This window comes from Anser anser (genome assembly GCF_964211835.1).
Source record: "Anser anser genome assembly, chromosome: 1".
NCBI classification, from domain to species: Eukaryota; Metazoa; Chordata; class Aves; order Anseriformes; family Anatidae; genus Anser; species Anser anser.
This window is the reverse complement of record NC_139720.1, coordinates 200,411,860-200,433,760: the sequence shown is the minus strand read 5'-3', so window position 1 is coordinate 200,433,760 and position 21,901 is coordinate 200,411,860. Positions and strand designations below refer to the sequence as shown.

The following is a 21,901-nucleotide window of genomic DNA, read 5'->3' as shown; positions in this document are numbered from 1 at the left end:
GGTTTTAGGGTCTCTCCAGTCTTTGCTATGGATCTAGATCTGCTTCCTCTTCCCCATGGGCAGCTTCATGAGGAAGGGATGGCAAAAACTCATCTCCGGAGGCAATGGGGAAAGTATTTGGGAACTCCAGACCATGAACATCCAGGATCCAAACAGACCTGGCATGACAATATGCTGTTCATTTTCTTTCACTCGTGATTTCTCTTGGCACAATATGTTTTCTGTCTGCTTGTTCCACCAGGGTTTGGTACTTGGACCTTCACCGCATGTGGGAAAGAGCTTTCTCGGTCCACACTCAAAAATGTGTTAGCCCATAAAAACATTCATCCTATGTTGGCTATCACTCAACAGTCACATATTCCTTAGCTGCCCAGCTGCAAAGAAAACAGCAGAGACTGGGGCGATCACGACAGTCATGAGAAACATCAGTTTTCTGCCTGCTTTGGTGCGGTTCACTGCAGGAACCCAACTGCTGGATTCTGTCCAACCTAACAGCCAGCAGTGCATTTGCCCCAGAGCACAGGAACCGATGACAACTGCAGCTTGGTGCTGCCTGGAAAGGTGCAGCCTACCCACACCCTGAAGACCATGGGGCACTGATGCTGATCGCTTTGAAAACCCCAGGGAAGCTCATTTCTGTGCCTTAGCTTTTGCTCAGTGCGTTCAGCACACAAATGCACCCCCTCACACACAGTAACATGCATACTGCAAACTAATCCAACTTATCTTTATACCATCTGGCATGGAAGAAACAGAGTGATTGTTATGGTTATTTCTATTTTAAAATAATTCTGTGGCTTTTAGATGGGGCCGCACGAGTGCATAGCTAGCTAGATAAAAGTATTCGACGTCTCTTAACGAAATAAAAACCATGACTTTCTGCTGGAGCCACCTGCAGCCCCCAAGGCAGTGTTACAAACCCACCCTTGAAAATTTATTGGGCTCTTTCACAATTATATCCCGCACACTTTCCTTCAGTTCCAGAAGGAATCCAGGACTGCTCGGCATTGCCACATTTTTCAGCCCTTATGTTAGCTGCAAGATAGAAAATACCTCCTCTCAACAGACCTGCTTGCCAAGTTGTTGCGCAAAGTTTTTTGTCTTTCTTAAAATATTTTGAAAAGAAAAATATGTTACAATAAATTGGCTTTGACTTCTATATTCAAATGACACTCTAGCTTGAACCCAGCCACATGTTACATCCATTAATAGATTTCATCTGTTGTGCTTTCGCACAGATAATGCAGGCTCCACCAAACGCGCCTTCGTCGTCCAGCCTAAAAAAAAAACCAACAACAGAGCCCAACCTTCTCTCTCTCCCTCATCCCCTGCCAGCTCATGTGAGCTGTGGGAAGGGACTTTGTTTTAAGATAAACTGGGCAGTGTCCATTCACGCTACCTATAAAAGAAAGCTTTTCTCTAACAGCAACTGGCGCAAAGCACTGGCTGCTTGGCAAAAGGGCCCTGAGAAAACAGCAAAAATCAAGAACTTGGAGCCAGTTTGGTTTTTTGCATTCGGTCCTTTCTCTGCGGTTCGTGAAATGTCAGCGTGAGCCGATGGGGCTGTGGCGTGATCCTCGTCCTGCCCGCTGCTCTTCTGTAGCAGCGATGAGGCAGGAGAGGGCAGAACGGCTCCGGGGGCTAGCTGTGTGCCAGCGGCCCCCTTCCCGCACCTTGCTCCCCCCCTCACTCACATCCCCACGGACCAGAAGGTGTCCCTGACATGCCGCCAGTGACACGGCACTCTGTCCCTGTGCCTGGACAAAGCATGCTGCCCTCCACGCAAGGGAAAAGCAGACTGGGGTTGCAGCTACCCTGCTTTCACCAAACCATGCCATCCCACACCACAGCCCGCTTGGCTACAGCCCCACGCCTCCGAGGTTGCCCCCCCATCCCTGGTGCTGGAGTACAGCCACAGCAGTGCTCGGGGTGCCAAGGCAGAGCCCTCCCTGATGTTACTGTGAGATACAGGAGCAAGGAGAAGCAGGAAGAGCGGCAGGGGCAGTGAAAGCGCTGCAGAGCTGGTAGCACAACTGGGGGTTTGTTTGCAAGCATCACAAAGAACATTATGCTCAAATGTCTAAATTAGCAGTAAATCAAAACACTGAAGACTGGGTTTGCTTTTCACTTTCCCTGATGCAGCTGACTTGTATTTATACAAGTATTTATCCTTTCCTTTCCTTTCCTTTCCTTTCCTTTCCTTTCCTTTCCTTTCCTTTCCTTTCCTTTCCTTTCCTTTCCTTTCCTTTCCTTTCCTTTCCTTTCCTTTCCTTTCCTTTCCTTTCCTTTCCTTTCCTTTCCTTTCCTTTCCTTTCCTTTCCTTTCCTTTCCTTTCCTTTCCTTTCCTTTCCTTTCCTTTCCTTTCCTTTCCTTTCCTTTCCTTTCCTTTCCTTTCCTTTCCTTTCCTTTCCTTTCCTTTCCTTTCCTTTCCTTTCCTTTCCTTTCCTTTCCTTTCCTTTCCTTTCCTTTCCTTTCCTTTCCTTTCCTTTCCTTTCCTTTCCTTTCCTTTCCTTTCCTTTCCTTTCCAAAACAAGGAATTAAAAGAAAAAAAAGTGACAGGCTCAGAGTTATTCACCAAAGCCCGCTCAGTGACTGTGTGTCTCACCAAAAGCTGCTTCCCCAGCACTTTCCAGGGGAGGAGCTGGGTGAATTTGTGTCCATCCAGTGACCCGTCCTTTGCCTTTTGTTCCAGACCCTCTGTGAGCCCCTGGTGTGCACCTCCCCTGCTTCTGCTGGCATCCTCCTTTCCACAGCCCAAAACTCAGCTTCTCCAGCAGCTCCCAGGGCTGAGCTCAGAGCAGTACCGTGCTTACACAGAAAAACCGGTCTCTGAGCCACCTCTTTTCTGCTGCATCTCGTGCACACGCAGACACCCCTTTCTGCAAAGCGCTGGGCTTTCCACGGACGTCTCGACCCCAGGTACCAGGTCCTGGCCTCAGACGGGGAAACCAAACGGCGGCAGGGCCGTGGCAGGCTGCCTGCAGAGTAAGAGCTCTTTCAGCTATACTGAAAAAAAAAAGCAAAAGTGTTTTCTTATTTTTAGGAATAACTCCCACTCGTGACTGGAATGCAGAGGGCTGCTTCCCGCGCCAGGGTACGCTGCGAGAGCCCCAGGCAGCTCCCAAGGTTACGCCAATTTGCAACAGCTGAGGATCTCATTTACGTATCGGGGCTGGAAATAACACAGACCGGGCAGAAATGCAGCCAGCCTGATTCTGCCTTGCCTCATTGCTTGTTCGGTATCTCTCTGAGCACCTCGGACTCGTTGAACCTTTTTCCACATGGGCACGCAACAGCACTAAAGTGCATCTCCTCTGAGTTTAGGGCTCTGACTTCCAGCAGATTCCCTCCAAAGTGTCTTCTGGAGCCCTCCCTTCACTACAGAGAGGGACCGGGCTGTATAATTAGGCTCTAGGTGCCTAATTTAGACAACCAAGCTAGGAGCCCAAATTAGATGATAGGAACATTCCCTTACACTCCTAATTTTAGATGCCTGTAGTCACACCTAAGCCTGGCAGAGCGGGTGTGAACAGTCAAGCACTAGTGAACTGCTTTTTAAGGATGCTGTACAGAATGACCCAAAAGCCTTTCTTAATCATGCAGAAGGCATTGTTACAGGTTGAATTTCACCTAATACCCTGCCAGAGAGGGTTTTATGGTTTCTAGCAAACTCACATTCATATATATATTTGAGCCTTTCAGTTAGCCAAAATCAGAGGAAATAGCATTTGAAAAAAAACAAAAAAAAACACCACGAAATTGCAAGATCCCAAGACCTGTTTTTCTACATCTAATATCTAGAGATACAGCTGGGTGAGGAGTGCAAAACATTTCCATTAAGTAATTTTGTGGAGTGTTTATAAGAAGTTGGCCCAGCCACATGAGGCCATCTCCTGTGTTTTTCTCCTCTGACCATCTGAGCTCTCAGGACAAATATTTCATGGCCAACCATGTTTTCAAGGCACATGCACGAGGAATCATGGACACCAGCGCTGGCAAATTTCACAAGCCCAGGCTATCCGCCAGAAATACTTGTGCCTTCATCCAACCAGGGAAAGGAAGCAAATGCTGTGTCAGTCCTCCAAACGACGGAGCTCAAAGAGGAATCGTGGACCTATCGCCCCAGGTGCTGCAACGCTGGAAAAGATCGTGACAGTGGGGAGCACGTGCCTCGTTTCTGCAGCCCCGCCGAAGTGACAAGGCTGGGGGACACCTCTGCTGCAGCAGGCACCCAACGTGCAGGGGGAGATGCTCTTCAGCACAGCCAGCTGCTGGGACAGCCAGGCAGGCCACGCTTTCTAAAAGGGCAGCGTTTTCTGACTCACTGAAAGGGAGGTGGATCACCACGTGGGGCTGCCCCAGACAACTGCCAACAAGTTGCACCGAACCCTCCACTGGCCCCGAAATGTGTCTGAGAGCACTGTTCCTGCTGTGAAACCAGCTGTGCTTGCCCAGGAAGGATTTTGCTCCCACATTGCATCCAGGAGCTAGCTGCTCCAGCTCTTCGAGGTAGTGCGGGTGTCTTCCTGGGGTACAGCACGCTGCCACACAGCAGAGCGCCATCTCCTAAACGGCATGGTAGAGCAGGAAATCAGGCATTGCTCTCCTAAGCCCCCGTCCATCATCCTATCATCCACCACCATTAATCCCGGATCTCCCTTCCAGTCACATGCAGGCCAGCCGAGGAGCCGTGCTCGCCTGCAGAGTCCCATGGGACAGCAAGAGGGCAAAAGTGAGGGATGTTTCAAAAGATTCTCTCTCTCTTTTTTTTTTTTTTTTTTTTGGACTCCTGCAACATTTTTGCATTTTCCAGCAGATGCAAACCTATAATATTTAAAAAAATTATACCTCAAATAATAAAAACAGATACCGTGCACAATATCCTAGCTGCAAGTCGGTGACCTGCTATCTCGAAGGAGCCAATCCTACTTCTGACGAGAAACCAAAGGAATTTTACAGATAGATAGCTACTTATGTAGTTCTTCATGGAAACCTTTCATAGCTTTTTGCCTTCTGAGCACCGATAAGCAAGCTGCTCACTCCTGAGGTCCTTGTGAACTGATTTCCAGCCGTCGGTGATTTATTTGTCTCGCCGTAATCCCCAGGAAGGAGGAGGCTACTTGCAGGAGAGCTGCACAGCCCTATAGCCGCTAGCAGGCACTCTTATAACAACGTTTCCACCCAGACTCGTTAAAATTGGGCAAAGTGGGAGCTGCGTCTTGCACGGAGCGGGGATCAGCTCCAGCCCTTGCACAACCGCATAGCAACAGGCCCAGAACAGAGCCTCATTACCAGCCTTGTCCGACAAGCAAGCCTTTAACGAGAACAAAGGTTGACAGTGATTAATCATTAAGCGGTTCCTTGTTCCCTTCTGCACGTGTTGGAGGCAGCCTCCTGCCGAGGCAGTCTGGCATGTTTCCTGTCTGCCTCGTACCAGGGCCCGCGGCTGGATGCACAGAGCCGCCTTTTCCCAAAGCCCAGCTGAAGGGGCTGCCTCTGCTCCCGAGCACGGCGAATTCCGAACGCGTGTGCATCCTGCAAAAACAATAAACCCTCGCCTGTGCGTCTGATCGCTGCACGTTCAGCCGAAGCGGGGTTTGTTCACGTCAGAAAGTTCCCCAGAGCCGCCAAGGATGGACGGTTAGCATTTCGCCGCGTGCACCGCGGTGAGCTTTTAATGCGATCTCCGGGCGTAAGGTGTATCTGAAGGTCTCCGTCTCGTGAAGATTTTGTTTATTTGTAATGAAAATAGCACGCACGTGTTGAAAGTTCAACAGAGGAGGTTATTGTGAAACCTCTGCATCAGCACAGGAATGTTGGCTCCACCGAAGCCGATGGCAGAGCTCCAGATGACTTCGACGGGGCTACGATTTCCTCTCGGGTCCCCACCCGGCCACGGGAGCAGGGTGGCACTCTTGGCTTGGAGTGACCTCAGCTTACACCAGGACAAGATCCTGGTTCGTGCAGACACCAGCAAAGAGCCTCCACTAGTGCACCTGGGCACAGACTCTCCTCTGTAGGGAGCGCTGGTTTTCAATGCCTCACGTGCTCTAACCCACCACCGAAACGTGTGCCAATAGGGTAAATGATGAAGACTATCAGATTTTTTACAAGATCAGACACATACTGATTCTCTCTACTTTAGCATTATCATCTGCAGCGGTTGTAATGTGCAATACCCATGCTGCAGCAAGCCAAGCCCTTCACTTTATCACCACACAATTGCAAGGAACCAAATTAGAGAGGTTTAAGAAGCTGCCACTCCTCCAGCTAGAGCAGGAGCTGGTGTGAGTGGACCTGGTTTGCCTTCAGGATGAGGTACATGCATGCTTGCAGGCTCCCTGCCTCCACAAAGGAGTGGTAATTTCCAGTTGAGGCAGTGAAAACTTCCTAAACTGACTGAATTAAACACTCGTGATTATCTGTCTGTATCTTTAATGCGGGTATATGTTATCTGTGGATGTGCATACCTTATTCGTCTAAACATTCTTGTCTCTTTGCCACACGTTCATTATCATTCCCCCAAATTAGCTAGCCTGGGGATGATACAGAGCATGGAAAATTTCAGCCCTCTTAGAAAAGCCATAAGCAATCCAAAACAGGGGCTTGGAAGAGGAAGCATTGGGTGAAACCAGTAGTAGGTGGCACACTGCTGTACACGTGCTTACACGTAAGTGTCCGGTTTGCAGAGAAGTGCTAAAAATGACACCGAAGACTTACATATATCAGGCAAGAGAGCAATCTCGTGTCTCTTTTGGCATGCCATCCTCATGTTCCTCTCCCCGCAGTGAGTCTGACCGTCCCACTAACCCAAGGGCAGATGGGCACCATGTAGGGGAGCGTGGTCCAAAGATCCCCGAGCTTGTGGAGCTCCGGGCTGCTAAATGTCACGCGAACTAGCTAAGCGTGGAGTGTTCTCAAAGGCCTCTCTGTGCTCAAAGGTAAGCTGCACTGGGGGACGTTCAGCTGAGGGACATTCAGCTCAGGAGGATGCTGCGTGCACGCAGCCGTCTTCCAAGCACGAACCTGCCTCGTGTCGTCACTATAGGATCGGGTCAGGTCTAATGCTGTATTTACAAAGCAATTACTTCCTAAGAGACCTAATGGAAATGGGGTAAAACAGTCTGTGCCTCTTCTTCTTGATCATAAACACTAACGCAAAGTTCAATAGAGAATTGCTGTAACTGTTTTATGCTCTTGATTTCCACGCTATTCTCTAGTTTCATTAACTTTTCCTACTGGCATTTATCTAGGTTCTCTTTGCACCTTCCGTTTCTCTCCTCATATAAGACTCACCCTCCACATTAATTCCAGTTTAAACACATTTGTGTCACTTCTAAATAACAACCACAAAAAAGGGGGTGGTGAAATAATGTGAAAATTTTCCTCAAACAATGAAACAAAGCAAAGCAAACACCACAAAACGCCTGTTTTTCTGCAGGAGGGCAAGGGGGAGCAGGCAACCTGAACGAAACGTTTAATGAAGAAAGAAAAAAAATAATTAAACAAAGAGCAACAACAACAGAAAAAGCCACATCACTGCAGCCAAACACTTGAATACAAATGGGCACAACATGGGTGACATGACTGTCAGGGACACGTACGGAGATCAAAGCCCTCCTGCTGAGAATACGCAGCAAGAACATGAGCATCTTTAAACCGGAGCCTCCTGGGATCTCCTCTCTAAGCTAAGGGCTCGGAGCTCTGATGGAAAACAATGCCAAACACTGAAAAGCAGCGCGGGAGGAACGGAGGAATGCCTCTGACCTGTGTCTCCGTGCGCTGATTAAAGCCCCGGGTGGCAGCCCTGGGGCGGGCGGTGGGGCTGGATCTCTTTGTTCCACGTTGACGACAACGGATGCTAACAGAAATCGGCATCTGGGGCTGGGGGACAAGTGGCACCGGGCACGGGGGGGCAGCAAATTGTTTCCAGCACCGGGTGCTCTGCGAGTGCACAACGCGGGGCTCGAGGTGAGAGGTAGGGCTGCCCATCTACTCGGTGGTAAATGTGTCCCCAGCACGCAGCCCGAACTGCAGCCTCCCCTCATCCTGCCCAACGGCCTTCTCCTTCCCTTAAAATGGTGTAACACAAAGTAATTTGAGGGCTGAGAGTCCGTGGGAATTGACATAAAACTTAGGCTCCTGCCATCCCCTCTCGCTGTCTTGGTGAGCGTGACAAAATGATGCCAGTGGCCACAGCGGCCTGACAGATCTACATATCCTTTGTGTGTCCGTGCCAACAGAAGTTTCACTAAGATGTGAAAGCATCAGGTTTCCTAAAGAGCATTCCCAAGATTTGACTCGTTTTTCGTCATGAACTCAAGATGGAGGAAGCAGCGTGGCTTCACCGGCTATCCTGTGGGCTCTCAGCACGTCAGGTCCGAGGGGCAGCAGAGCCAGGTGGAGCTCACCCACTTCTGACTTCAGCCTGGCCATCTGCAGGGCCAGGTTCCCCACCATGGGATGTATCTGCTGCTCGCTGCCCCTCTGGTGGCATCGCTGCCTGTGGCAGTTCTCAGGAGGTTTGCCTTCAAACTACTGCACGGTCAGTGCCTTTTTTATCCAGTTTCAGAAGAAGAAAAGGTCGGTCAAAGGTGGCAGAAGGACTGTAACCACTGTGTAATGGCACAGGCCCTGCAAAAGGAACCGGGCATCTCGCTCAGCTCAAAGAAAGGCCCAGCACTGTGTGGATGTAGTGATCCGGTTCTTCTATTTTTTATCTCCAACCTTCAGAAAGCTGAAACGGAGCCAGCTGCAGAGGTCAGCATAGCTCGGTCCACCAGGGACTAGTCCTGCCTCGGACAGCATGTCTGGGAGGAATAATCTGAGGAAGGCCTTCCTGAAATCAGATGAAGCTAAAAAGAATTCTACTTCTGGCATTTATTTAAGCTATTTACTGCCTAAACCTTGCAGCGTGGGAAAGAAAAACAGACTATCCGGGGCCTGCCATATTCCAGCTATCAGATAAAGCGTGACTCAGGAGAATGGGAAGGTCGGTGCCAACAAAAACCTTCGTGTGCTTCTTCTGCTCGTTCCGCATTATTCTTGTGCAAGACTTGTTTTGCGTCCACCATTTAAAAATAGAACTACTCACGTATAAAAGAGAGCAGGTGGGCAGGGTATCACAGGCTGTGCTTTTATTCACAGGGGAATAAATTTCCCCTGCTTTTTATTAGCAAGGGGAAAGTGCAACCGCAATTGCCTGTGCCTACATATCATCCTCCAATTATGTTGTGGTGTTTCCCATGTTTTGGGAAATAGCAAAGGTCAGTACCAGATAAGCTCTAAGCTTTCATTAAGGGGAAAACTGCATCGTCTTCTGGCAAAGAGGCCCCAGGGAGATGCGGGTTCTCCCCATCTTCTTACAGAGGCGGAACTTGGTCTGTGGCTGGAAGATTGACCTCACCTCTTTCTTTTCTCTCATTTTGTCTAACGCTACTTCTTAATTAACTTACCGTGAGTGCTAGTGAGCATATCCTGGCACCAGCAGGTTCTCTTTCCTGCTCCTAAACGCGGCTGTGGCTAAATGCTTTGCTTTAGCTTTCCACGTTCCTGCTATTCTGTCTGGCGAGGTCCTTTGCTCCTTGTTTCATGTGTCAGCAAAAATGCAAATGCAGGAAACTTCACTGTGAACTTCACTTTCCTGAAGGCATAGCCTGGCTTCGACTGATACTCAGCCTCCGATGCCAGCGGGGGGAAATTCTTCACCGTGCTCCCCGCTGTCATTATATTTCCCACCCCAGCCCTTTCCACTGCATTTCCACTAAAATATATATAAGTAGTATTATCTTAAGAAGCAACTAATATAAAAATCCCTTGTGAACATTACACTGCTCAGCTTTTCTCCAACAATTCGGAGATTTTGAATACAGTCCAGGAAGAAGACAGCAAACAGACTTGAGAATGAGGACTTTAAGCAGCACCCTGATGGTCACAGCCACACAAGTTGCTAAACACATAAGCTAAGAAAAGACTCTGCTTATTGGCATCAGGCTATTCAGGTGACAGAGTATATCCTTCTCACTGCCTGGCGGCAGAGCTGAGGAGGTAACCATGCAATAAGGAGCCTTTCATAGGCATTTGCAATGCCTCTGGAGATGCGTTGGACCAGACGGCTCAGACAAAATACCGAAGTAGAAACACTCAACTCACCCTTAACTGTGCTTTCATAAAAAGGAGGAGAGAAAGCAAAAGGAAGACTACAAGGAGAAGGCACTTGAGCTAAACAAACTCAGCGGGGTTGCACTACGTTCTGTAAATACTCGGTTAGAAAGCACGGAAGTTAAAAAAAAAGTTGGCTTGGCTTGGTTTGGCTTGGCCAGAGGTCATCTGTTTGCAGGCCTGACAGCTGGACAACAATATAGGACAAGAGAAAAACATTCATTTATTGCAAACTTGGATTATTTAGGATTTTAGACATTCTAAGTCTGCATATTTGTTCTGCTGAAAAATGATCTTGACACTCGTTTTCCTGTCCTGAAAAGCAAAAGTTGGATTCAATCTTGGGCAATAGCGAGCATATTCCTCCTTTAGCTTCAAAGTAAGGTTTAAGTGCGATTTACTTGGCTCACTGGTTTGTACTGTCTTGTACAGAAATAAATTTTATCCCAAGCGAATGGATCTTCCTGCAAGTGTCTGGGCCAAATAAAAGTTTCTGGTAAATATTTTGGATGCTACAGGCAGGAGAAGTCTACCGGGCTGGAGGCTTTGTGGTTTCAGAGAAGGAGCCTCTGACACAGAAGAATTTACCTGAGCTGAAGGGCAAAAATCTTGTGATCATGAGTTCACAATATTTAAAATTTTGTGATAACGATTTGATGCTGGGTGGCAAGGAGTTCTGATGTGACATTTGTGAGGTGAAACTGGCTTGATACTAAGAACCTTGACGAACTGTAGGAGTAAAGCACCTCTACAGTGCTGCGACCCTCTTGTTATTACAAATACAGAAGTGATATGATGGCAAATAATGTGAGTTTTGACCAATATGTTGAAATACGTACGATTATTTAAATTGAATGGCTTGGGATGTGTAGGTCTAGAAAGGGCAGACTTAAGAAATAGTTGCTTGGCATGCTAAAGAGCTCCTTCCAGGGTCATCTTGTTCTCCAGACTAAAGAGGTGTCAAATTCAGGGAATAACCTCTTACTAGAAAGGTCTTGCTCTGTAAAAGCACTTCCTTGATTTTAATAATAATGTTAACCGTGCCTCTTCATTCAGCCTGTGCTTTTCTGTAATACTGTTTTGTGTCATTAATCAGAGCTGAATCTAACAAAGATAAAGTGTTTATTAAGCTTTATCTAATCTCAATCTAATCTGACAGCAGCAACCCACATCTGCTGCTCTGCTGTGCGCTCCAATTTGGACCACCTACTATAATGGGTAATTAGGTGTCGCAACTGCAACGGCATCGACATTGAAGAGAGTGCTGAGTGATTCAGACAGCCATTTTAATGCCCAGAGCCACCAGTCCCTGCCTTCCTAGACGTGCAATGGGCAGGAGCTGCTGTACTGCCCCATGTAAGAGCCTGAAATGGATTCACTTCGTGCCGTTAGAAAGTTGGGCACCCAGTCCAGGCACCCAGGCTCTCCCTGGTGTTCGTGGAGAGAAGGCGACTCCTTGACTCCAGAGTTTGCCTGGTTGAGTCTGGCCTCTGAAATGGATGGTGTGACATGAATCTGGAGGTGCTTCTACTGAATGGAGGAGCGTGAGGGCTGACTTGGACACGACACTGTGTGTTAAAATGAGACAATTCTTGTGTGATGGTAAGAAATCGGAATAAGGCATTGCGCGGACACCACGTCTGTAGTAACAGATTCAGGAGCCAAATTCAAACACATTGGAAAGATCCCACTGGGCTTCGGACCAGGCTCTGTCACAAAGATAAGTTCCTATCTGTTGTGACACGCTGGAGGAGAAGCAGGCCAAAGGATGCACAAAAATGCTGTACTTCTTCTCATCTCATGAAGAGAGAAAGCAAATGAAATGCAGAGAAGAGGCGTGTTGTGCCACTACCCTTGAATGCATTATCTTCACATGCAAAGCTTCTTTGTCATGCTCTTCCTTCACTCTACCATTGGTAGAAAAGGATGAGGTAGTGTAATGACATGGATTAGAAAGAGACTGGCTTTGCCTTTAAAAAATCATAAATAAAAAAGCAACAATTTTTGATCATGATCCTATGTACATCAAAGTTAGCAATTGCTGAGACCATGACCCAACAAGATGTTTAAATTTCTTAATTTTCTCATCCTGATATCAGTGGGATATTTCTACAATCCAAAGAGCTCCTCATAATTACATTTCAAATATCCTTCTGCACGGTTCTGGGTATTTTCAGTGACCACATAAAGAGAGTTCCCATATTTGCAGTTTTGTTCTTTTGCCCAGTTGTGAGGATGAACTGAAGTTTATTCTGTTTGGGATGGCCAGGATGAAAACCAGTGAGCCTTTGGTGCCCTAGAGAGAAGTAAGGAAGACTAGTGCCTAGGTGAATCGGGGCCAAAATATCAACTTCTTCTGCCTTTGATTCCTACAAACCCTGAAACCATTATCAGACAAGAGAGCTGAATGGTATTATTATCTCGTGTTATCAACATTTCCATTCCTTACACACCTCTGAAAATATTAAGATACTAAAAGGGCAGCAAGCATGCCATTAACAGCTTCATTTAGCCTGCAGAAATCCTGGTACTGGCAACAAATCTGGGGAACTCAGAGCCCCAACCTCCTTCAGAGCTCAAGCTGTGAAAGCATGGCTGCAGGGGAGGGGAATGCTTCCTTTTGTGTGACACAGAGATTTCCAGGCTCCACTGGCTGTTGGTACAAGGTACATGGGAGCTGGAAGGTCGGAGACGCAGACATGGAGCAGCCAGGTGGCATTTGGGATGAAAAGTGTGTTTTAGAACAGTCTTATTACACCAAATGGCATGGAGGGGAATGCTTGCAATAAAACTCCGTTCAAGCGCATACCTCAGTAGTAATTTACATTCCTTTAGACATAAAACTGGATGTGTTCCTTATTTATTGCTCCTGCTTCTAATACAAGCTTTGTTTTGCATCCTGATAGTGGCTGGTGCTGTCAGTAAGGGACACGGAGAGCAATGTGCAGAGGACTCCAAATCAAAACGCCCTAACGCAGACGTGTTTGCTTCCAGCCTGCTCCTCCCAAGGTTTTCTGGGGGAATTACTCCAACTAATGCCCATCTTGTGCGCAGTCATTTTGCAAGGATAAGGGATGATCTAATGTATTTTCCTCCCTTGCTCAAATCAGACTTATCTAGTCTTTGTCCACAAACACTGCATGACCTGATTTTCCTCTCTGAGATAAGTCTTCCTAAGCTGCTAAAAGCTGGTCTGAAAAGCCAGCTTAGAGGTCAAGTGAGCAGGATTTCATGATTTCACTGGATACCTTTAAGGAGAAAATGAAAGCTTTGGGTGACACCCCTAGTCTGCCAGCACTCGACAGAAGGTGGCTCCAAGGAAATCCTGCAGTGCTCAGCCCACCAGTGGAAAGCACATCTATCATGAGATAGCAGTGGTCCTCTAGCTGGGGCAGCTGTTAGGTTAGGTGAGTAAAAATAATAAATAAATGGAAAAAAAAAAATTAAAAAGTTCCTAAGAGCTGGACTCTCACCTTACAATCTAGTGTAAGTAAAGGTCTCCAGAGAGTTACAACAAGGACTGTGCCTTTTCTTTGCTCCATGCGCTCTTGCAGAGGGAAACTTGCTGAAATTAAAGGCAAAACCAACTCAAGCAAAGCCATGCGCTCCCTTTCTGCATCTCAGAGAGTTTGCACAGCTCTGTACACTGAAGGATCACATGCCTCTGCGAGGAGAGGATATTTAAAAGCATGGCACACTGAAAATATGTGGCATAAATGGCACAATCGTTGTACAGATAAGCAGACGGCAGCTGATATATTCCTTCCTAACAAAGAAGGACAGCCCTTTTTACAGCTGAGAGACCTATCAGAGTCTTTGATATCATTGTTCTTGGGGGAATGGCTGAATAAAGGGTCTCTGTCTTTTTGAGTGTAATTACAACTGATTTTTTTTCCCTGATAATAACGTAGCCATTGAGCCATAATGGCATTATCTGATAACTTAAATTCATCCTCTAATCCCTCCAAAATCATATAAATTATTGAATAAGTCACTCAACCCTATAAAAACACCTTAAAAACATTTTGTTCAGCACGATAATGATCAGACAGAATGTAGCAAGAGTTACAGTAAATTAGACTCATGCTCCAAGCTGGCTGCTACTCAATATACTCATAGCTAAATTCTCACCTACTGAGTAAGACACTCTGCCACGGACAAATTAAGACATAGTCAGTTCTAAAGTCTGTTGGCAAGGACCTTTAGTTCCTTCCCATTTTTAACGGAGCACATCCTTCTGACTTCTGGAGGTAGTGTATCACAGAGCTGAACAATGTTGTGCCTTGGAGAGATGCTGCAATAGCTCTGAGCTAGCTCAGAAACAAGCAAAATTAGTTTGGGTAGAGCTAATGTTTCCAGCACGCTGTTCCCAGCATGCATATTTGCTTCTCAGAAATTCCCAACCAGCCTCAAACAGTGCCGTAAGTTAACCCTAAGGTGCCTACTCCTCAGCCAGAGGTGAACCTCCCTGGTTAAGAAGCCATGTCCACCAGCATCAGAGCCACTCTTTCAGCACTCCAGGTCTACCCCAAATCCAATCCCACCATCAGCAAAAGCCTTGCTGTGCTCACCCTGTCCCCTCCTATCACTTTCTATCTCTCATGGGATGAAGGCGATGCCCCAGTAAGGTGAGTCTTTGCAATCCTGTGAAACTGGGGTGGTGAGGAGAGACCCTCAGCTGAACGGAGGTCCTACATGAAAATTGCAGTCACTTAACACTGCTGATAAAATAACACGAACTGTAGATCAGATATCTGAAATACCAACCGAGAACACAGTTTGACAGCACTAGTAATCATACACAATGTGTTAGTTGTTATTAGAAGTATCAGTGTGACAAAACAATTGTTCACGATGCTCCTTAACAAAGGGCGCGTTAACTACTTGAGTGTTGCTAGTGATGACAGATAATGCATACCAATAATTACAACACCACCGCTGTAATTTCTGCATTTCTCTGAATTGCTGATAGGTAGCTGACAACTTTATAAACCCGAAATACCTTCATTAAATGTCACCGTGTGATTCCCTTTCCTATTGTGCAGTAGAGTTACTACAACGCTTAGGCTTCAGGCACAGTAATGGACTATCAGAGACTCTTGAATCATGTCCATCCTGAGGAATTTGACCCGACTTACAAAACACTGCCTAGGTTTGTTCCTGTGCTGGAACGGGGAGCCAATGTGCTCGGGAGCCAAGCCAACGCACTCACTCTGCCCAGTTGCCAATGTATTCTGGGAAATTTCTGCCCACAAGCTGAGCTTCAGCTTGTTTCTCTTCGTCGTAACTGATGTCTCAGCAGAAACTCTGGCCTGCCCTTCTTTGTTACCCTTAATACCATGCGAAAATCAGTGGTACAACACAACGCAAGGATCAGTACAAGTTCCCATATGAGTTATCATTGGTTACAAGAGCTTTCTGCTATCGATCCCAAATAAAAGAGCAGACCTGTGTTTTGTTTGTTCGTTTGTTTGTTTTCTGTTGGGTTTTATTTTTATTTATTTATTTATTTATTTATTTGAAAGTCGTGTATTACCTTGCATCTATAGACGTACAATCATTCAGTTTTCACAAACCTTTTCTCAACATTTTCGAGCTGGCTTTTGCTTTTACAATGAATAATTTGTGTTATGAACAAACTTTCTCACTCTGTAACTTACCCCTTTTTCTACTTGTCTGTTGCACAGCAAAGGCCCTGCCCTTAATCCCACTGATATAACTCCTTTATTATGAACCTGATCATCAGTCCCCACAGTTTCTTTCCTAATTTGATCAGACTTTGTCTCTTAGCCCATTGATATTCCAAACTTTGTTAGATAAAAGCCTTCATCTCTCCTTATTTACATAAGAGAACTGAAAGGAAGCAGAAGATCATTTCAGGCAAGACAGGGAGCAGAAAGCAGGTATCTTCTAAAACCCACTCAAAATACATCCATGTTGATAGTCCCAGGTTACATCCCTGGCTGTACTTTCTGTACTCAACCACTGGACCACTTCCACAGCCAAGGATAAATCCCAAGGATCCCAATATCCTACATTCCAGCATTTAGAGATGTCAAAGCAATCCTACAGGTGAGCTAAAGCATCTTAAAGTCTGTTCTAACCTACGCGAGCTAGAAAGATCGTGCAGGGACTACTGTCACTGGCCAAGACCCTTCTTGCATGACCTCAGCCATGAGATATTCCCTGTGCCTACAACAGCAGTGGGCAGTATAAATCTGGTTATGCTGGCTTTCTTGCTACTTCCTCGCTACTTGTCTGTGTATCAGTTGTCCTTTGAGGACAAATGCCCATATATTCCACTTTTCCATGGCTTTTCCTGCAGTTATGTTGTTCCTGGCTGATGCTTTGACCTGGCAAAGAGCAAACTTTCTTTTCATTCCTTATCTGATCTTTTGAGTTTCCCATCAGTAACACTGGGAGAGCAAAACGTGGGTCATGTGGAGCAGGGATGGAAAATGGCTCGAATGCCTTCTGGAGAAGAGAGAAGTCAGTTGACCCCTTGTGTTCATCACTGCCCACCTGCCAACCCCTACCTTACTCCCTCTTGCTGCACTTTGTTGACTTTTGAACTTTCTTCACATTTACATTTGTCCAGTGGGATATTCTCTGAGAATTGGCCTTTGCTAAAGTCCTCTGTGCAACTGCAGCGCTCCCTCCCTTCTGCAGTGACTCAGATGAGTAGGCCCAATGACTCAGTGGTTTGGAGAGCTTAAATATCAAGGGACTATTGACAATAGCCTTCCCTAGCTTGAGTAAGGATTACAAAGCTCAGTGCTTTGGGACTGAAAGAGTCCCTCAGCACCCTCCCAGTTCTTTAGTCGTTCGTACCCTCTCTCCCCCGTATTGCAAAAGCATAATCAGGTGGTACTCGGAGGAGAAATTGGAAATAAAGCTGCCTTCTTTCCTGTGGTTGCTTAGGCATGACGCTGGGACCTTTAGGGAGCAGAGTCAGTGTGACAAGATCAGCACTATCCAGCCTCCGACCTCACAAGACCCAGAAGTGTCTTAGCATTTTCTCAGCTTGCACCTTCTGTCACTTTTCTCCAAGAAAGGGGAACATAAACTCCCGAGACAGAATCACAGAACCACGGAATCACAGAATTGTAGGTGTTGGAAGGGACCTCCAGAGACCATCGGGTCCAACCCCCCTGCCAAAGCAGGTTCCCTAGAGCAGGTTGCCCAGGTAGGCGTCCAGACCATTGCCATATTTCCACCAACATGCAACGAAATTGCCAGACAGGCTCTGGACAAACTGGGAATGGAAGTTTGAAGGCTGTGGATGAGAACAACATGCCTGGAGCTCCATGTCAGGCCTCCCCTCCTGTTCACCACTATGAATACACCCAACAGCATGAGGTTGCATGGCCCTAGCAAAGAGGAGACAGCCAAAACCCAGAGATTTCCAGGAGCTAGAACCATCTGAAAAACACATAATGGCAGATGAGAGACTGAGAAAAAGACAGACAGAGGTGCTAAATGGGTAAGATGAAAGAAAAATCAGTGAAGAATTGATATTGATCTACCTGAAAGTCCCTTTCCATATACTCATAGGAAGCATCCAGTTCTGGATAATAGTCTGGATAATAATAAATAAAGATGTTATCCAGATAAATTGTGTTTACATGTTTGCTTTGATGTAGGTTAACAATAAGGAGTAGAGAGGATGAAAACATCCTCAAATAATCATACTCTTAAAAGATTATATTAAGCTTTGATACACTGTTGATACATTCAGGCAGGAAGAAAAGATTATTTAAACAGAATGTGATTTTTACATATGTAAGTAATTTATTTGTGCACATTTTTGTTCTACTTTCTAGGGGAAGGAAAATGTGATGTACTGTGAGTGGCTAAAAACTTCATCTTGACATTTATCTCATTTGTTGAAAACAGATCCCTCTGAATTGATTTAATAAAAGCTTCAAGTGCCAAGTTTCCTGCTTGGAGCAATTGTTTTCTACAGTGAATGAAGGTATTTCAGTACCCCTCCCCCTTTTTTTTTTGTTCCAACATCAGAAAAATACAAGTTTTTAACTTCAAATGTCCACTCTTTTCATTATTTCTTAAAAGTTTTCAAGTTCAACAATGATGTTCGACAAATGCTTCCTTTTTGTTTTGTCCAAAGTCCTGTAAATTCCTTCTCCTGCCAAATCTATGAGTTACCAAATGAAGATGGGAAGGAATTAATACCAAGCTTTGTTGGAGGTACTTAGATTTTTGGCAGTGTGCATGTTCAAACACATTAAAAGCAAACAAACCATTTGCTTGTACATATTTGCAAAAAGCTATCAAGTTTTATGACAATAAGAAGGCAGCTGCTTAACTACTCCCCTAGCATTCCAGATAGGATTTCAGAGTGCTAGGACTGACTCACATGTTATTTGGCGTATTCTGTAGTGGGACAGCATACCTTATTTTTCACTAGGTGGGAGAAGAAGCATTGCAGCATTGAGAACAGCAATGTTGCTCATGGGCTCCAAGTGTACGAAGGATTCAAACAGTAGGATTTACAACCTCCCTTCTTCCTCTGGCTACTATAATTATCGGAGTTGTTATTTGCACAGTACTAGTTTAATTTAGTTACACTGGGTGTATTATTGCCTTCTGCTGAAGTTCTCCGGTGTTATTTTCTTCTATGGTGTTAAAGTCTTGGGACAAGCACAAAGAAAACATTTCAGATATAAGAGCTAAATTCAGGAACCTTGGAGAGTTTCAGCACTAGTAGTATTTTCAGTAGTAGGCAAATCTCAACAGACGTGTTTGTCTTCTGCCTTCCCTTCCCTGCAATCCCCTTTTCTCCTCTTCACCGGCACAATCCCTCAGCTTCCCATGGAGCTGCTGTCCAGAGCCTATGCAAAACACGTTGGTGCGATAAGGATGGCACGAGTGGTCTTCATGCTGGGAGAAATCCTCCACATGATATCTCCTTGGTTTTGAGAGGAGCTGGGAATGGCAATTACGCTTCCAATAGCATGGATTCCCTCTGGAGAAACATGTCCTTTCACTCACACTGACCAGAGGAGCAGGTGAGCCCATGCCCAAGGGTGATGTGCTCCACGGAGTGAAACCCTCGTGGAGACCAGTGCAATATTCCCTGCAAGCCATAAGTCCTCCAGTGGCCAATTCCGGGATCCAGGAGAGGAAGCAGAGATTTGAACATTTGAATAAATGAAACACAGATCATCCAAAGGTCACTTATTTAAATCACAACCTGTCTGGCTGGTTGGTTGGCCATCTACATACCCACCTACCCAGCTACCTATGTGACTACCTGTTTTTCATCACCGTTATATCTTAACTCCTCCAGATCTTTAAGATATGATCTTTGAAATAAGACCTTTAAAGATTAAACCTTACGATTGTCTAATGATTCACAGTTTTGCAAGTCATTACTATGAGCTATTGATTGCTGCCAGTGCAAGGGAGACATTGAGGCTCCAAGTTAAATTAAGCTGACAAAACAAAATAAATATATGATGCACCTACATTTCTGTTCTCTCCTTTCTCTGCCTCCCACTCTCTTCTCCTCTGCCCTGGCCATCTTTCTTCTACTCCCCAGCTCCAAGATTCACCTACGGATGACACCAGGGCCTCCTGCTAAAGCAAGCCCCATGGTTTGTGGTTCCCAAGGGCATAGTATGTGCCATAAAGTCAGTGGGAGCTTCCACCAGAACATGTCCTTCCCCATCCTCTCCAACAGGAGCAGAACCACGCTGCAACTATCCATCATTTAAATGCTTTCCTGTAAGGCTCCATCTGGATATTAGGTACCATATGAAAGTGGGACCCCACAGCAATATATATTTGTATATATTTGAACTCTGACTCTAAAGAAGGATGCTTGAACCCATTAGTTTAAATTCCTACCGATATATGTTATGAGGTATCATTTCTCCTTTTCTGTGTTGCAAACCAACACAGTTATCTTTGTTACTGTCAGCTCATCCCGTTCCACTTTACAGAGAGCTTCCCTCATGACTGCTGCCCAATGAATCTCATTCGCATCCCATGTGTGTTGTGCTTGTTTTCTTTTTCTTTTTTAATCAGCTGGCATAGCCCCAGATATTTCCTGGTAAATCATATGTAATGTCTACCTTGTGGTTTTCTGATGTGAGCAACAACAAAAACAAAACAAAATATCAAAGTGGTAAAAAGCAATATTAAAAACACATTTAGTGCAATCACACACTGGGGGGAAATGAAGAAAGCGCTAAGGTCTACCTACTTCTCTACAACCACCTTGAAATTTTGAAAGTTATACTGAAAACACAGTGGGTTGTAGAGAGAAGCAGTAATGAGAATCAGAGGATTCAATCAGAAAACAATTAACAATTTTATTCTTGACATGCTGTTTCCTGCACTTGGTTTCATTTTATCTTTATCATTCAAGCATTTGCATAAGCGCTTAACTAAGGTGTTAGTAGCATTACCCAGTGAAGTTCAGCATTTTGCTGGATTGGAGACACACATTTATCAGTCCCCATTGATGACAATTATTGTTATTGCGGTTCCTGCTATTAAAAGCCTTCCCTTCCGAGCCTTCTGTAGGCTTATTTTTCTTCCCGCTTACATTTCTAGATCCTTAACTCTTTATTCTCCTTTAGATCTGTTCTCACTGCCTGCCCTAAATCTTTCTAGTTGACCTCTTTCTCTCTCCCCCTCCATGACCTCCTTCCAGTCCTTTTCCCCGGCCAGCACGGGCTGGACAGATGTCCCACCAGGACGGGAGCCCAGCTTCAGGGCTTCAGGGAGAGCAGGAGGTGGGACCCAGCCCTCGCCGGTGGCTACTCATGGATGTTGGGTGCTTATTTAATCCTCTGCCGTTTGCTCACAGCTGTTCCAGCTCCGTTTCTCCTCCTGACGATGTCCAGACTTTCCAGCAGATGGCATCTCCCCCTAACTTCTACCTAAGCTCACCATGTGCCCGAAGACAGAGCCTACAAATGCTTTTCTTCCCAAAAAAACAATTTTACGTTCTATCCGTGTAGGAAATGTGCTGAAGGAAAGTGCAAGCGAATCTACCCCTTATGTGCTCATTCTTCAGCTTGAACTGCTACCTTTCTCTCGGCGTTCAGATGGCTACAGGTTTTTTTGCCACCAGAGTTTTTTCACAGGTCAGCTCAACAAAAGCAACCAAAGAATGAAGATCGCTTGCGTCTGTTACAACAGGAGCTCTAAAATGGAGTATAATCTGCTACTTAACCGCATGGGTAAATGGAAGCAACAACAGCAAGGGCAACGGTGCTGCCGTGCGAGTATCAGATCTTCCCTTCTTTAGCAGGAGCCGAAGAGCTGGAGCAGTTGCAACCCCTCAGCCAGGTACTGAAGGAACACGCAGAGCAGAGGGCACTCCCTCGGGCCCTCCTGTGCAGGCACATTCTGGTTTTTCATTTTACCTCTGAGGTTAACAATGGGAGCATGACTGACACCCAAAACCTTTGTCCCAGGGGTTTAAGAAGTTTAAATTGGCAGGATTTGCATCGAGCTTCGACTAGCGCTGCTACAGCAGCGCTTTGAACGCTGTACCTGCGCAGATCCACCTCCAGCTGCTCCTTGGAACCCAGCTCCTTTGCAGGCTGTGAAAGAAACAGGGAGGGAGAAGGCACGTAAAACTGGGGAGGGGAGGATGGGAGCAGCCCCTAGGAAGAATAAAGGTTTAGTCCTACCTTTAGGGCGGTGGTGTGGATGGGAAAAGGCTGGAGGAGGTGGAAAATGTGCTTAGAAGGAGCCTTGGGAG

At 46.0% G+C, this 21,901-nt stretch overlaps 1 protein-coding gene across 1 annotated transcript in view; it reads right to left on the bottom strand.

Annotated features, from left to right (window-relative positions):
* The window catches only part of MAML2 (mastermind like transcriptional coactivator 2), a 213,572-nt gene that overhangs the window by 14,841 nt on the left and 176,830 nt on the right, over positions 1-21,901 (bottom strand). The window lies entirely within an intron of this gene.